Source organism: Rhinolophus sinicus, linkage group LG11 (assembly GCF_036562045.2).
Source record: "Rhinolophus sinicus isolate RSC01 linkage group LG11, ASM3656204v1, whole genome shotgun sequence".
Lineage (NCBI taxonomy): Eukaryota > Metazoa > Chordata > Mammalia > Chiroptera > Rhinolophidae > Rhinolophus > Rhinolophus sinicus.
The window spans coordinates 65,833,582-65,850,253 of NC_133760.1; the positions used below are offsets into that span (position 1 = coordinate 65,833,582).

The following is a 16,672-nucleotide window of genomic DNA, read 5'->3' on the forward strand; positions in this document are numbered from 1 at the left end:
TCAAGCAGGCATTGAAGTTCTGGCATTGAGAACAATGTGACCTCTCCAATTTGGTTCTTACCATTTTTGGTGCAGCGATGGAAACCACTGAGCAATGTTAAATCAACTGAAAACTTCAGTGAGGCTCTAAATCGAGTCCAGTTTTAGAGACGTGATCAAAGGAAGGGATCCCACGTATCTGGGTTAAAGAGGTTGCCTCACGAACCACCTTTGCAGGCTGAGGGGCTTTTGTCTGTGATGGGAAAAGTGCAGGTCACTTCCCCTCCAGGGATCTTTAACCCTCTTGGGTAAACTTCCGCTTGGCTGGTCATTGCTTGCCTTGAGGGCCCATCTGCCTCTGCTGGCCATCGGAGCACGTGGTGCCAGTAAGCGCGGAGAGGAAACCACGTGGTATGTGTGGGCATCTCCTGCTGCCCCCTCACCACACCCACCCACCCCGTGAGTGCCGTGTGGTTGGGGGCAGGTTACCAGGCCCCTGTCAATCAATCCCTGCTGAGATGAGGCCCCCTGTACAGCACAGGCTCTGGAGTCAGGCTGCCTAGGCCTGAGTCCCTGTGCTGCCACTCACCAGCTGTGTGACTTCGGGCATGTGACAATTGCTTCATGTCTTCATGCCTCCGTGTCCTCATTCATCAGATGTGAATGTTAAGGGTACCCATCTCACGGGGCTGCTGTGTGGCCCGAGGAGGTGAACCGTGAGAAGCGACTGGCCTTCCCTGGGATGAATCCCAAACCAGCATTCCAGGTAACAGAGTCTGTTCCTCTTTCTCTAACCTCTTCAGGCTGCTTTGTCTCTGCGTGGCAAGTAGTAAACGGCTAACATGGTCACAAGAGCCAGTCAGGGTGAGTGGGTGGACCAAGGAAGCCAGAGGGGACAGGGTGGGCCCCAGATGCCCTTCTGACTGAGGCGGGTTCCGGGGGGGCGTGCTCAGGTGGCCCCTCCTGCTGCTTACACAGCAGTCCTTGCCTCCCCAGGAGAAACGGTGGACCACACTCAGCCGCCCCACCCCCACCCCCGCAGAGCATGTGCCCCAAGAGATAATGAGGCCCCTAGGCAGCACTCACCTGTTTTCCTGCACTTTCAGGAGTCACTGTCAGATTCGTGGGGGCCGTGCTCTTTACTAGCAGGTTCTCTGTGATGAAAATTCTTCCTGTGAAACTTTGCGTTTTCAACGTACATTCTTTCAAACTCGCAGCACCCCTCTCTGAGGACTCAGCCGGCCACCCCAAAAGTAGCCCCCGTGAGAGGTACGAGCGCCAGCTTTCATTGGTGCTGCACCCCCGAGTCAGCTGATGCTTCATGGCTCCCGCAGAGGTTTTCAGTGGGAGAAAAGTATGTTTATGGGGACAGAGCTTCTGTCTCTTTTTCAGAGTTGACTTAGTGTTTCTGCCCCACATGGTAGAGAACCCCATTCTATTACGTTTGGGTGGTTCCATCCAGTCTTCGCCAAATACATACAGCTTTCAAGGCTGCTTCTGGAAAGCAGATGCTTTGCTGGAGACTTGGGGACTGGTTAGGGGCATCTGTGAACCTGGAGTGGGGGTGAGCAGGTGAGCAATCTGGGGATAGACAGCCAAGGTGAGGGCAGGTAAGTTATATTGATTGTCTTACAAGTCACAAACCTGAAATTTTTTCAGATCTCTGGGGGTAAGGAGAGTTCGCACAATGAACTAAACTGAAAGAATGGTAAATATTGTTCATTGCTTTAAATTGTTCGTCCAAAAAGCCTAGAAAAGGCCAGCCACTCAGGGTGGTCAAAACCAAGTGTTCCCAGTTTTTTTGCAAACCTGAACGTTCTGTCCTTTTACCCTGGAGAGGTTGGCTGCTAGAATGACTGTGTGAGGCTGCCACCTTGTGGCCAGCATCGGGCACTGCGTGTGTTACCTGTTGCTGCATCCTCTCTGTGAAATGTGTTAATTTTAAAGGTCTTTTACAAAGACTTTCCTCAGTCACTCTCACTACCCATAGCATTCCATCTCTAGGGCTTTGACATGCCTTTGCTTTGGCATGTCTAATCTGTACTTTGCCCTCTTTGCCTCCAGGATCACTACCTTCCAACAAGCTTTCCAACTGGGCCCACAGATTGATCTTTCTAAAATGTAAATCTGATCGTTGCTTCCTTCCTTAAGCACCGCCTTTTCCAGCTCCTCTCTCAGACAATCCCCGAGCCCAGCTCCTCTGCTGCCCTGGCTGTCTTTGCATGTGTTTTTCTCTCTTCCTCACCTGTTAACCTGCTAGCACCTGCGCGTTCTTAAGATTTCATTTCAGGTATCACTTCCTGCAGGATGATATACTATAACAAGAAAGGGAAAGAGGGAGGCAATAGGAGGGAACGTAACACACTGCATTATAACCAGCTACGGTTCTTCCCCTCGAGAGTAGTTATCCCTGTGTCACAGTGTCTGGCATATAACTGTTACTCACTAATGATTAGAACGAATAAATGGAGGGAGAAGAAGCAGCAGCCCAAGGCCCAAATCACCAGGTGTCCCTCTTAGGTGTGGTGGCGCTCTGGAAAGAGCTGGGGCCCTCGAGGCAAGGAGCTGCCCCTCAGTGCAGATGGTAGAGAAACTGCCGTGCTCTAAGTGCCATCCGTATTCTGGGGCTCAAGAATGATTTGCTGCTTGCTGAACTGAATTGCTTGTCTGTGGCTAAAGCACATCCTAAAATGTCCGTTGAGATGTGCTTTATATGTGTAGGTGTTCGGCCCCCTGCTGGTCACGGGGAAACCATCAAAGGAGGAATTGTTCTGTGCCTGCAAGGAGCTGACGGTCCCGTGGGGGAGAGACAAAGGGCGGGGAGTTAGGGAACGAGACAGCATCAATGAACATGTCACAAGCCAGTGTGTGATGAACGGCCAAACAAATGGCTTAAGAATGTGGTGTTGATTAAACAAGAGAGTATGTGAAAGTGCCTCTACCCTGGAAAACGCCCCGCGTCCCAGCCACTTGTGCAGTCGGCCTCCCGCTCACACCGGCCGGAACTCTGTGGCTCCACTTCATACATCGTGGGTGCTCCGCCTTTCGTGGAAGGCCCTGGCCACCTCCCGAGCCTCATGTGCCCCCAGCCTTGAGCCCCAAGCTGCAGAGATAGTGAGAGAATGTACCGTGTTGGGTCTTTAGTGAACGAGGTCCCTGAAACCCTCTCCTCCCCGTCGCCTTCCTTGTCCAACCTACTCTTCCTTTAAAATCCTTGCAAATTCAGCCTAGACTCCCAGTCAAGCGTTCCCGACACTGCAGAGAGCTGCACCTCCCCCCCCCCAGCCTCCAAGCTCCCCCGTCAAACCTGGCTCCTTAGGAAGGAGTGTTTCTCTCCCCTAAGGGATGGGAACACCCTGCCACAGGGACCGTGACTTTTTCCTTCCTACTCCCAGCACCTGACACAATATGTGACATGGAGTACAGGTCCCTTAAATGGTGTCGTTGATGGAAAGGACGTAACACGTTCTAGGGACGCAGTACCGGGTTGGCTTTGCCATTGTGAAGACAGTGCTGGGAGTGCGGCATTGGCGACAGGGAGGCTCCACAGAGACAGCAGCAAATCTCAAACTGGACGGTCAAGGTTTTGTTCATTGAAATTCAAAGGGCAAAGAGGAAAGAGTCGCAGGTGGAGTAGCTTAGTGTCGACCGCAGGCAACTCAGCCATTCTCTCAAAACAGACCAGAGGGCGGGGGCGTACAGAGCCTGGGCGTGGAGAGCCGGGCGTGGAGGCAGCTTGTTTTAGTTGGAGCGCAGGGTTTATCTGAAGGAAGTAAAGAGAAGGCCCTGAAGGGCTGGACTTAGGTGGTGGAAGGGCCTCAAATGTACTCAGGTATCTTGCACGCAGTGGGCGCCATTTCTTTCTTTTGAAAACCATGGTGATTCGATCAAAGGAAGTGTGGGAAGTGGGAGCTGCCCGGTGGCCCTGCCATCCTTTCATGTCACAGCATTGAGGTTCATGTGACCAGGACCCCAGGCTAGTGAAAAAGGCCGTCTACTGTTTCATGCCTCGCTGGTAAGGGCTGGATCTTTTGTAAACAAGGGCTTTTTCCTTCTGGCGCTGCCCTTGACCTGGCTCTGAGCTGTTGATCCTGTGAGTCCATTCAGTGCTGTTCTGTCCCTCTACCCTCGTCACTGGTAGTGACCCGGAAGGTGGCAGCACCCACGCAGCAGGTGGCCTCCAAAGCTGAGTCACCACCCTGGGAACGGTGCCCTGGTGAGGCCAGCTGAGGCGAACTAGGGAACTCGCCACCTCGCCACAGTGAGCGCGAAGGAAAAAGGGATTCTTTTATGCATGTAGAGTGTCACTGAGCTTTTAAGGAGGTGAAGGAAAGCTATTTGAAGAACCAAAAAGGAAATTACCGTAATGGTAGTCTCTAAATGATATCTGGCAAAGCACAGAGAGTTTTTCTCACAATTACAGTTATGGTCCATAATAATTTTATTTAAATACACCAAAATTATCCTTTTTTGGATATCTTTTAAAAAATGGAAAGAAGAGGATTTTTAAATGTTTTAAGATTCCATTTGACCTTTGCATTAAGAGAGCTTGAGGAACAGATACCTAAGCCATTGATATTTTAGGAAATAAGCAAATAAGGTTGAGGGGCTTAAGTTATTTTATTATTCATAGATACTCTGACGGATGTTGTTCTTAAAAATAATGATGCTTTTATTTCACTCCCAGAGAAGATAAAAGTGTAGTGTTGCTTTTGAAAGGAGGTTTAAAAAAAATATATGGTTTGTTTACTTCACCAATGAACAGAGATGACCTCAGTCTTAAAAAACAAGTTAACCATAATCTCTCTCTTTGCCTGGCAAAATAAGCCTTTATCAAGTAGTGAAAGAAATATTACAAATCTGACAACTTCGTCATCATTTCAGCTGATCAGCTTTTGTTGTTGTTGTTTTTTTTTTTTAAACACAACAAAAAGCTTTCTACATGTTCATAACGGAACAGTAACTCTTAGAAAATACTACCAGCTTACTCAGTTCCTATAAGACCTTCACAAAGGTCTGGTGACAATTAGTCAGTTGCCTGAATACAAATGCTATGCGAGGTTGGTTAACTATGCTGTCGCCACTGTGAGCTTTCAGAATTGGAGAAAACAGAATCACGTCACTTGCTTTTGGAGCATGGAATTTTTTAACTAAAAAAAAAAAGTTCATTTGTTTATTTATTTATTTATTTATTTTGACTTTGCACATTATGTGCCCAGTTAATTCTGTACAACTGAAGTGTCCCTGCCGACAAGAACCCAGTCGTTTCCTTGAGCAAATTGTCTTGAGCTCTGGGTGTACGTCCAAGCTCTGTAACCGCCCTAGGGCCCAGAGGAATTGTTTTCAGCAAGTCCAGGAAACTCTTAGTGGCCGAATTGGCTGTGAACTGAGACTCCACAGTTGGGTTGTTTTTCCCTTTATTTTTCTGTTTACTTTTCATGAGTGCTGTGCGTATAAAAACATTAGCCCACACACACAAAAATATGGACGGTCAAAAGTCTTCCTAGTTTTCCTGAGGCAGAAGAATTGAGGCAAGTTCTCCTAAAAACCAATCCCATCCCCTGATTCCCACAGCCTTCATGATTTCAGATCAGTGACGGCTGAAGCGAAACGCACTTGAAGTCCGAGGTCAGGAGAGAGGGGATTTTAAAAAGAGGGGCACTTTATTCTTTCATTTTTCAACCTGTGTGGGGTGGGAGAACTAACCTGCTTTATGGACAGAGTTTGCAAAAACAGCCAGTCCCGGTGACTGTAGAGAAAGATGCGTGTGCATTCAGCACCCAGTGAAATACGCCCAGCCTTTGAGAAAGCTGTATTATTAGTATCAGCAGGACAGCATGAAACATTGAAGCCATGACAAGGTACTTGGGAAGCACTCAGGCACTGATGAGTTAAAAAGGCAGAGACATCCAGTAAGTGAGTTCCCGCCTGGGCACGGGTTTGTTTATCCTGCCCTTCTGAAGTCAGAGCCAACATTCTTACTGGTTTTGAATGACTCAGAATGTTCTCCATTGGCAGGGGCCACTTGCCACACATGGGCTTCTGACTAAAGCCCCGAAGGTGAGGTCCAGAGCAGAAACCAGCTTTACGCTTCGTGTCATACTTGAGAAGCGTCTTCTTTTAGAGCAAACGGAAAACTGTCAAACGCAGCTTGCTTGTTTCAGAGATGAAAACACTGAACGAGAGGACGCTGGCCAGAGGTCACAGGGCTGGAAAAAGAGGCCAGTGTGAGCCAGACCTCCTTCCTCTGGCCACACGGCTGCTTGGGCAAGCCTTCCGAGGAGGTGCCAGCGTGCCCTTGGCCTCCCAGCTAGAAGAGGCCACTGGTTGCCCTTGGAGGAATGTTTAGAAAACTCCTTAGGACAGAAAGGAGAACCTTAATTTTACAAAAAGAAACAAATCAGTTGTTATCGGCAGCTTTTTCAAAATGCCATTTGTCAGCGTGTGACTCTCTTAGCTCCTGGGCAGAAGTAAGAATAAGAACATTTCTAGCTGTATGCTAAAATAAGAGATTTGATCCCACTCTCTCTCGCTCTCCCTCTCTTTTTCTTTTCCTTTTTGTGGATGAGAATTAACTTGTGCCACGCTAGTTCGTATTAAAACAGATTTTGACTCCTTTGCATTCAAGAAACAACTGAGTGTTGTTCTAAGAACATGCTGTGCTCTTTGGAGCACTGAGTAAATTTAATATTTAGAAGACGCTCTAGGAGCTTGAAAGTACCTCTTGGTGATGGAGTCAAAGGGACGTGAGGGAAACACCAGGATGGAGAAGCTGGGCGGAGAGCAGGAGGAGGCTTAGGAAGAAAAGGTGACTCACCCTCTTCCTGGCCGTGGACCAGAGGGTGTCTGGAAGCCCACAGGAAAGGACTCGTTTCCCAGAAGCCCAGGTGTGAAGCAGTGACCCCTGCTGGGCCCACCGGAAACAGGACTATTCTCCTGACCCCACAACACTTCCACCGTGCAAACGAGAGCCAGAGAAAGGGCCACACCTGGCACTGCACCCCCCGCAAGCCCGCTCTTCCCAGGCAGCTTCCCCAGCCCTACGGAGACAATGTGCCTTTAGACCCCAGCCTGAACCAAGAGATGAAATAATTTACCCAAGGAGGAAAAGCCAGTCAAAGGAAGGGGATTGGTGCGAGAGTCCTGCCCAAAGGAGCAAGTCCTGCCCCTTCCTTCCAGGTGGCATTTAAGCAACTGTCTTGTCGCTTTGTTATGTCAGTGGCACAATTACTGCAAAACGTGTCTCCCCCCCAAGAATGTAAACTAACTATGTCATAAGTATCAAGTTCAGCCTCTCCAACCCGATGGTTTCATGGGAGGAAATCTTCCCTACCCCTGGTGGTAATCAAGTGCCATGTCCCCTCCTCCCAGCCCATGTGGAGGAAAAATTACCTTGTGTTTATCTTCTAGCGTGATTTTGGAGATAAAAAAACAGTGCCCCCTGCCCACCCCATCACCTAGACTGTCTTCGTTTCTACGGCAGACCATTTATTTTAAGAAGAGCTGAGAAAGAGTCGTTTGGCTGTATTCAGATCTCTCTTCCGGGGAGGTGGCCGTCTCTGCCTGCGTCACAGAACCGAGCCCACCTTGGCTCTGCCTGCTGAGATGGAGAGGCATGGGCGTGGTGGGGGTTTAACTTTACATCTCCCTTGGCTTTCAAAAAAAATTCTCGCTTTGTTATATTCGTGTGTACTTCAAAATGTATAAACTAGCAAACGTTGCCTATTTAAGCTGTGGGTTTAAAATTTTCCTCACTGAAAATTACACAGTCAGCTAGCTGGGAGAATGCAATAGAAAGGGTGTGTTGTTTTCTTCTGGAGGTTTTTGTATTCGCAAGGCATTAGAAGTCCGCTCGCCTGCCCTGGGCTATTTCTTGGGGCGGGCACTGTATTTATGTCAGTCTTAGGTGAGGTGAAAGCACTGGGGGTAGACGGCTGGCGAGCTCTGCTCCTTCCCTGCTGTTGCCTTCGTCATGCGAGAGTTCCTGTGCACTTGCAGTCACATGGAAACGTCTTCATGTCACAGCACTGCATGTGACAGCCACCCCCGTGTTTCAGCGGCATCTGGGAACACGGTCATCCCCCTTCGGCCTTCTACAGGAGTTGGGGTCTGGGAACAGGGCTCTTACTGAGCTGAAGTTCATTTCACTAAGTGTCACTTAATCCTTTCTGTCTGTCTCCAGCCAAAACTGCATGCGAGTCAAAGGGGCACCTATATACCTTTTTCACTAAGGCATCTTGAAAAGGGGCTCCCAGCCTCTCTGAAGGGACCCAGAAGAAACTGACCACCTGCCCCCCCATTTCCTCTTGCCCATACCTCTGTCAGAGGGGAACAGAAGACCCTTGGGAAAGCAACGTCTGATGCCTCACCTGTGGGCCCCCATAGCCTCTAGAGTTTCCCGTCCTAGTAACTGTCCCATTGTCACAGTAACTGTTGATTTATGTGTCTGTAACCCCCTGTGAGCTTGCAAACTCCATGAGCGTGCCTTGTCTTGTTCACTTGTGTCTCCAGCACACAGCTTTCCATAGTAGGTCTTCACTAACATCTGTTTCTTCTGCTCTTCATAAATTTCATGTTTCTTCCTATCTGCCACCCCTGATCTCAACTTTCATCTTGGGGGTGTGTGTGCGGGGTGGGGCGGGGCAGATACAGAGCGCTCGCTCCCCCCCACACACACACGCACCCTTCTGCAATCCTGTTATTCCTCATGCCTTGCGGTCTAACTTCCCAAGGGTCTGGCTTGCCAACAGCTTTTCCCCACTCTCAGCGATATTTAACAAGACGTCAGCTCCCCTCCCTGAAACCCACTCATTTTTCCACCAGCCCAGGCCCCACCCCATGGAGCCCAGCTCAGGCCCCCTTCCTCAGCAGAGCTCCCCCTACCCCCAGCCAACTAGTCAGCCTGTCCCAGGCTCATCTAATCCTAAATGACTCTTATCCTCTCTGTCAGCATGACACACTTGAGCACTGTGTTTGTTCCTATATATTAGACTTCATCCCGCAGTTAGATTCCGAGGTCACATCCACGTGTACCCTCATCATCTGCTTATGTGTTTTCCTAGCAGCGTTCAGCACAGTCAGTGAACGTCTGTTGATTGATTTTGGCGGGTCTGGATCCGTCTTGTGGAGAAATGACTGGTGGCTCTGCAGCATTGCTGGTGGTTAATCCCTCCAGGGAAGACGGGACTGTCCCAGCGTGTGGCCCCTCCCTGTGTGGTGCTCGCCGGGACGAGCACGCCCTGTGTCTGCCCCACGCCGTGCCGCTGTTCCTCGGAGCCCTTCTCACCCTCTGTCACCGTGTTTATATGGACTCATCTGCCTTCTTTTCTCTCGTGCCCGCTGAGCCTCCTGCAGCTCCTGCTACGTTGTAAACTCGGAATCGAGTAGAGAAGGTCCATGGAAGTGGTTGGAATGGCCTCCTCCCGGTTTCACATCCTATGTCCTCTTGCACACTCTTGACTCCTTGCTGTGACGTCCCATGGCTTACGTGCTACCCTCTCCCTCCAGAGAGGCTCCCAGACCCACAGCCTGTACATACTGAAGCCCAATAGTATTTCAGTCTTTCACACCAGTTTTAACACGTTGGTTGTATATACTTTCGGAAATGTTATCCAAATGTCAGATGTACTGTCCCCTTACAGGGGAATGTGCGGACTTGGTGAACATTTATTGATATCATCTAAGGGTGTGTAGCATGTGTTTTGTTTGAGTTATATTTTCACAACTCTGAGAGTGAACATTATTATTCCCGATTTATCAGTGAAGAAGCTAAAGCTCAAAAAGGGTTAAAACGCTCATCGAAGGCTTGTTAACAAGTGCGAGAGGGAAATTTTGAATCCAGGTCTTTCTGACACCAAAGCTGATGCCACTTGTGTCCCTCTGTTCCTAGCTGAAATGTGCCATGAAATGAGAGGTCACGTAATAGCACTGGACGTTAAAAGGGCAACAGTGTAAGTCCATTAACCTGGATAAGCTGGTGCTCACGAGGAAAGGCACCAATAAGGAAAAGATGTTTATTGGTAGATGTGATTCTGAGGTCAGCTTCCGAGCCCTTAACGGTTCAAGAGGATGAGCGCTGAACACCTAAGACCTCCTTTGGGGGCCCTCTGTGACCAGGCCTGTCCTGATGACAGTGCAAGCTGATGGCTTCTGGACATGCCGCAGGAATCCCCTTAGTGAAGCCTGCTCACTGGCTCACAGCTTTGGTACAAGCCTCAGCTCCGGGCTTGGGTGAGAACCCCCAGGAGCTCCTGCAGGTGGGAGCACAGCTGTCCAGGGCTCCTAAGGGGAGGCAGCGATGGGAGGAGGAAGCTGAAAGCGCATTTGTCACACGCATCCTCAGAGTCCAGAAACCGGATCCCTAACTCAGACAGTGTTCTGGAGCAAACCTTTTTGTGCTCTGGTTGTCCCACCTGTAAATAATGCACGGACAGCTAAATGTTAGGCGGCTACAGGTGCAGTTGTCTTTAGAGAAGTGACAGCCAGAAGGAAGGAGGCAGACGGCAGAATTAGGTTTTATCGTATGCCTTACAGGAAAGGGTTCCTCGAAGGAGGACTTCCCAGCAGCTTAAATGCACTATTCCAAAGGTGTTTTCCAAATACTGAAAAGCTCCCAGAAAAGCAGAACGGCAGTCCTCACAGCCTGACTCACATCTCAGTTACTGTCAGGACAGTGTCCCCCTCAGACTTTGGGTCCTACCGTCCTTTTTGTGATCAGACAATTCTGGAAACATGCTAGTCTTTTATAATAGTACTTAAAGAGTCCAGAATTGTGTGTGGCTTCATAGCTCCACGTTGGTTTGAATTTTACATTTACCCCGATCCATCTCCCTTCCCTTTTGGACTCCTCGGCTTGAAGTGTTTAGATTTATTTGTCTGTGGTAAGACGCTGTTGACTATAGATAGTGATGGCTTTTCTCGAGCATTTCTCTTACTGGTCAAGATCCCCTTGAATTTCAATCCCAGCTCTCCAGAATCTTCCCCACATGAAATGTCCCTGTGTTGATAGCATCTTGCAGCGGGTGAGCATAGTCACTAAAGAGCCTGTTGGGTAGCACGTGGCTTAGAGATCACACCTGTGCACCACGTATCAAGACCACATCACCCCACCCGCTGACAAGCACGACCAGCTCCGTGGCTTTGGCTGGGTTTTCAGTTCCTCCGCGGAGCTGTAATCATTAACTTGGAAATTGCAACAGGTGGGTTAAGTTGCCAGGATAGGCTTTTCTTCATGACATTGTTGAGTCACTCAGCCTCTTGCCCGGTGAAATGTGAGCTTTTGAGATTTAAGCCCCTTGCAAGGAACCCTCCTTCGAGCTATTGTTAGGAAGGCACTCCCAGTTGCTGTGGCAGGTCAGGTATGCGGAAGACAGTTTTCCATGGAACTCTCCGTTTTCAGAAATGAAGATGTCTCTGACAGGGGCTTCCTCTCCTGTGATGAAAGGTGCATTCCTGCTTTAAAGGTAGACCCTGCAGGGGAGAATTTCCTGGCGATTTTAAAAGCTCGGAATTGCCCTCCCCGTAATTTCCAGGCAGTAAGACGAGGTTGTACTTACAGGTTAGTGCTGCCCTCTGCTGGCCACCTGCAGTCTGTGCCGCTGCAGCAGCAGGTTGCCAAAATCAATTTTAAAAAGAGAAGCTTCTGTCTTCTGTGCAGGCTGCTTTCATGCCGCTCTTCTGTTATTGGAGCTATAGGCCTCTACCGTGTTTTATTTCATAAGACATATCTTGCTGAGCCAACCTTGATGATGGGCGAAACGCACAACCTTATGTCAGCAGGCAGTTTCCCCACCAGCGGCCGCACGGGACACAGAGAGGACGCCTGTGCGAGGAGGCGTGGGCCGCGCACTGTCCAGGAACTTTCCCAGCCTGTGTATCTTAAGCAGGAAAGAAAAGGTGCTTCTTATTTGTCGTTTTCAAAAATTCATCTCTTTATGACATTGGTGCAGTGACAAAGGAAAACAACTGACTTATACTTCTTCTGTTGCTCCTGTGAGATTTCCTAAGGGTTCACACTGTTATTTAAATTCCAGGCGCTGAGCTTCTGAACTAACGCCTCCTGAGGATTTCTGTGCCTGGAAAATGTCTGTCAACAGAGTGCGGTCACACCCTCGTGTAAGTAGAGGCCTGTGCTCACAAACCATCCTCAGGGAAGTGTTATTTTGTTCCTGGAAACTTCCCCTGTCCATTTTTTCCAAACGGTCATCCGTGTTTGATCTCTCATCCTTTTCTCTTAAATAGTCAACTCCCCATTTACTGTCAGAAAAAGTCTCTAACAGGCACTCCTATCTAAAAAGCAAGGGTATGGGACCCATTGCAGGTCTTAGAATGGGAAGAGCAGAAGCCGCAGAAAACATGAAAGATACTCATTTCATTTAATTCAGTCGGAGATGCCATGTGTAGATCGAAGGGCCTCCTTCCAGGTTTCAGGCTTCCTCAGACAGCTCTGCAGTTAGCCGCTCTGGAATGTGCCGGGGTCCAGCAAAAACGTGTGAAGGCAGGATCCGTGAGCCCTTCGGTCTACGAGCTGTGGCAGGTCTCTGAGCTCCACATCCCTGCTTATCGTGCACTGCGGGAGAAATGATTTATTGTTTTGGTCATCGTAGCCATCATTTCTCGGATGCATGCATTGGGCTCGTTCTAGTCCAAGTTGTATTTCTCTTATGTAATTCTCACGACAACCTTAGGTTGTAGGTACTATTATTATCCTGACTGTACAGATGGAGACCCTGAGACACAGAGAGTTAGAGTAACTTACCCAAGGTTGTGCCGAGAGCCAGTTGCAAAGCTTGACATTCTGGCTCCAGATGTCTGCATTGGACCCTCTCGCCATGCTGCCTCATAGAAGCGGGAAACTTAGGAGGACAGAGTGCTGGGCTCTAGTTTGGGGACAGTGTTTTAGCACGGTCATAATCGCGTGCATGATCTGTTGGACTTGAGTTTCCTTAAGATTAGTGGGAACACCAGGCTTTGGAGAAGATGTCACGTGCTTGAGGTCACACTGCAAGTCAGACACGTGGCTGAGGGTCCACACAGTGCTAGCCACAGCCACACCAGTTTCCAAGTTTTCTCCTTCCTCTTCGTGGGTTATTTGGTGCTGCTTCTGCTAAGCAGGGCCAAAGCTGGTTTTAAGGGTTTGCTCATGTGCTTACTGCAGAAAGCCTGAAACTCAGAGCCAGTGTACGTTCAGTGTTCCGTGTGAAGATGAGCTGTGACAGGCGCTGTGGCGCTCCGAGCAGCCGAATGTGACGGGTAGAAGCCCGGGCTTGGCATCTGGCAAGTCAGGGTTTGAATCCTGGTCTCACCATTCGTAAGCTTTGTGACCATGAGCAAGGCGTGTACCCTCTCCCAACCTCTGTTCCTTCACCTGGACCATGGAGGTAACACCACCCGCCTTGTGAGGTGGTCGTGAATGTTGAGAAAAATGCATAGAAAGCGCGCAGCACAATGTCTGGCACAGAGTAAGTGTTCCAGAAGTGGAAGCTATTACTGTTTTTCAGAATACCTCCCCATCCACTTCTCGGTTCTTTTTGGCCTTCACCTTGACAGGGCACTTTAAAAATTCCTGACTGTTTCCACATACTGAATTCCATGACCCGACAGCCACAGCACAATGTCTGCATAGGTGTTTGCCTCTCTAGTCTCTAGGTCAGGATACTGAGGCTCAGAAAAAGTCAACGACTGCCCAAGATCCCATAGCTAGCCGGCAGCACGTCAGCTCAGAACCCCAGCTACAGCTCCATCTGCTCCCTGTGAGAAAGCATTCGTGAAGGACATCTCAGGCACCAGAGAATGATTTGCCGCTGTCTGCTCCGGCGTCACACCAGTAGCTGTCGCATCTTCATTCTGACCCGAACCCTCGAGTCGAGACTGGTGCATCCTGAGGTCGGTAACATTTTGGAGCCTTCCTAAGAAGCGTCAGTCAGGTGCAATCTCCCTGTGACATTCTCGGGGCCCCCAGGGAAGTCACCTTCCTCCAGTTTGCTCCTGCAAGAACGGGCTGGCATCTCACGGCAGTACCTCCACTGTTCCACGTCTGCCACACAGGAGTCACTGGCGTGGTTTAGCGACTCTCCTTTCAGGCTCCAACTTTCCTTTCAGAGTCGGAAGGAAAAACACAAAGAAGGGCAACTTGCTCAAAAAAAGCAGAAAGTATTTATTGCAGTGCAGGCTGGCTTTCAAAATGGAAACACATCCTCGTGGCTTGTGGGCACGGAGACACTCAGGAAGGATTTTGTTCTTGGAAGGGGATTATTTTCCTGCTGGAGGTGGAGAGGCGAACAATTTTCAGGGTGTTCAGGGCAGAAGAAAGAGTTGTTATAAAACAACATTCCTATCAAATGATGCAGGACCTTAAAGTTGGTGTTGGTTAAAAACAGAAATACCCCACCCGACCGTATCCTGGCCTAAACCTACAGAACAATCCGGTAAATTGTTGGAGGGAGGCTATGGAGGAATGGAAACATGCTGTTTACCGAAGAAGGCTTTCCTTGCAGTGGAGTATCACTCAAAGCCTCAAGAAAGTCAGCAGGTACCAGTTGCTGCCGTCCCATTTTCCTGTGCATAACCTGGAAAGAGAATGCAAGAGCCCCTGCATATCAACTGATTGTTTTCATTTCCCTACTAGTGAACAATTGTGAGTCTCTCCCCCGCCCCGTGTTAATTAGGTGACCTATTTTCAGGAACCTTGCGTCTTGTTTTAGAAAATTATGTGATAACAGGGGCCCAAACTGAAGATCTCTATTTCAGCGTGTTTCGTGTTAAGTCCCTTTACAGTTACTTACCAACTGAATCGTCAGTTCTCCCCCACCCCCACCAAGGGCTTAAAAAGTGCAGGGACATGTACTCAGTGACTGCTCCGTCTGCTTACCATGCTTTGTCTGCTGAACAAGCCATGTTACACTGGACTCACATGAAGAGATACAGATGCTAAAGAATATACTCACCTTTGTTCTTCTGCTGAATTTTTCAGAAGCATATTTAAAGGATAATACAGGCAACTTCTGTCTGTTTCTGCTAAGGGCGCAAAACTGTACGTTGTATATATAGTATGTGTCTGTGTTCATATGTAGGTACATATAAGGGTGTGACATGTTCCGGGGCTGCCAAAAAGATGTATACACATGACTCATATTCATCTTTTGGTATCGGCATATATTGAGTATTACAATTTTAATATCACTTTCTTAAAATGTGTATACTTTTTTTTGGCACCCTCTGTATTTGATGTATGAGATATGTAGGGTTTTATCAGACATAAATAAAAGAAAGAAATCCATGCTTTGGGAAAAATTTTTCCCATAACTGAAGAGTCCATCATTTGGGAAAAAACTTCTAAGTGGCAAGAGCTGTGAGTAGTCGTTTGTAAAAAATAAGCTGGCCTTTTTGTTCTGGATTTGAGTTTTTTTTAACTGATGAGACTAACCTGGCTGCACCTTGCAGACTTCGGTCACTGATATTGTGATACAATAGCGTAGACAGAAGGATGCAGCGAAACCCCCCCTAAATCAATCACAAAATTAGTGAAATGCTTATTTGAGAGTTTCAGTGACTCTTCTGTCTTGGCACTTTTTCAGGCTTAAATACTTATGTTTACGACCCAGTTGAAATTGTTCACAGAGTAGGTGCATTTCTGCACAGCGAATGAACTGTTGCATCTTTGAGGAAGTGATGGCTGCACGGCTCCGTAGCCATGGTGTTTTGTTCCCCGTGGACAGAGATTAGAAAGCTAGCCCGCAGCTGCAGGCATGTACAACAGATGCTTCTCCACTCTGAAGGATGGGTTTGTACTGGGACCTCCTTAGGACGAGATGACTGGCCAAGGAGTGAGAACATTCATCAGCCCAAAGCCCCTCCTGACTTCCCAGCATCCTGCTGAACCCACGTGAAACCATCAACCACAGGCACACGGTCATGGGTGTTCTTCCCATATTCAGAGTGTGAGCATAAATGAGGGTGACATATGGGGAAAGTCGAAAGGAGAAACTGAAGTGTGGTTGGTGTATTTAAGCCAGGAGAGCCGGCTAAGTGAATGCTATGGCCAGGATTGAAACCCATTTTCACAACATGATGCCATCATGATAAAACAAAAAATAGACAGGCGAGTGTTTTAAGTTAAAAGAGGCCAGAGAGTCTTAGTGACCCTGGGTGGGACCTGGGTTTGAAATCAATCAAGCAAACAGAACTATAAAAGACATATTTTTGGAGAAAGTGGGAAAAGTTGAACGTGGAACTGGATATTAGATGATCCTAATGAGTTGTCTATTTTCTTACATGTGACGAAGGTGTTGTAATTACAGAGAAGAACGGCCTCATTTCTGTAAGACGTGCTCAAGAAGTTAGAAGCGGAGTGTCGAGAGGGTTGTCAACTTACTTTCAAACAATTCAGCAAAAAATATGCATGTGTCTTACCTAGAGGTAAAGTAGCCAACGCAAAAATGAACAGTTGTTGATTTTAGGATTTCATTTTATTGTCCTTCAAATCTGACGTAGTTCTGAAATCTTTCATCACAGTTTAAAAACAGAATGTACATCCCTTTAGTTAGATGGCCTAGATACACTAACTGATGTCTTAGATTCCTAGAAAACTAAAGGGAAAGACAGTAGGCTGCCTGATAAGATGTCACGGAGAACCGTAGTGGGAAGAGAAAAGAACTGTAGCAAGAAAGCTTTTGTCAAAGAGAATGGAGAGTAG

General features: G+C 48.3%; 1 long non-coding RNA gene across 4 annotated transcripts in view; it reads left to right on the top strand.

Annotated features, from left to right (window-relative positions):
• Window positions 1-16,257, top strand: part of LOC141567618 (uncharacterized) — a 200,489-nt gene extending 184,232 nt beyond the window's left edge. For 2 of the 4 annotated variants that reach the window (XR_012490422.1, XR_012490425.1), the window contains one exon: window positions 12,012-16,257. This is a non-coding gene — a long non-coding RNA (uncharacterized LOC141567618). The remainder of the gene's footprint in view (window positions 1-12,011) is intronic. The other 2 variants (XR_012490424.1, XR_012490426.1) reach the window with 2 other exon arrangements.
• The last annotated feature ends 415 nt before the right edge of the window (window positions 16,258-16,672 follow it).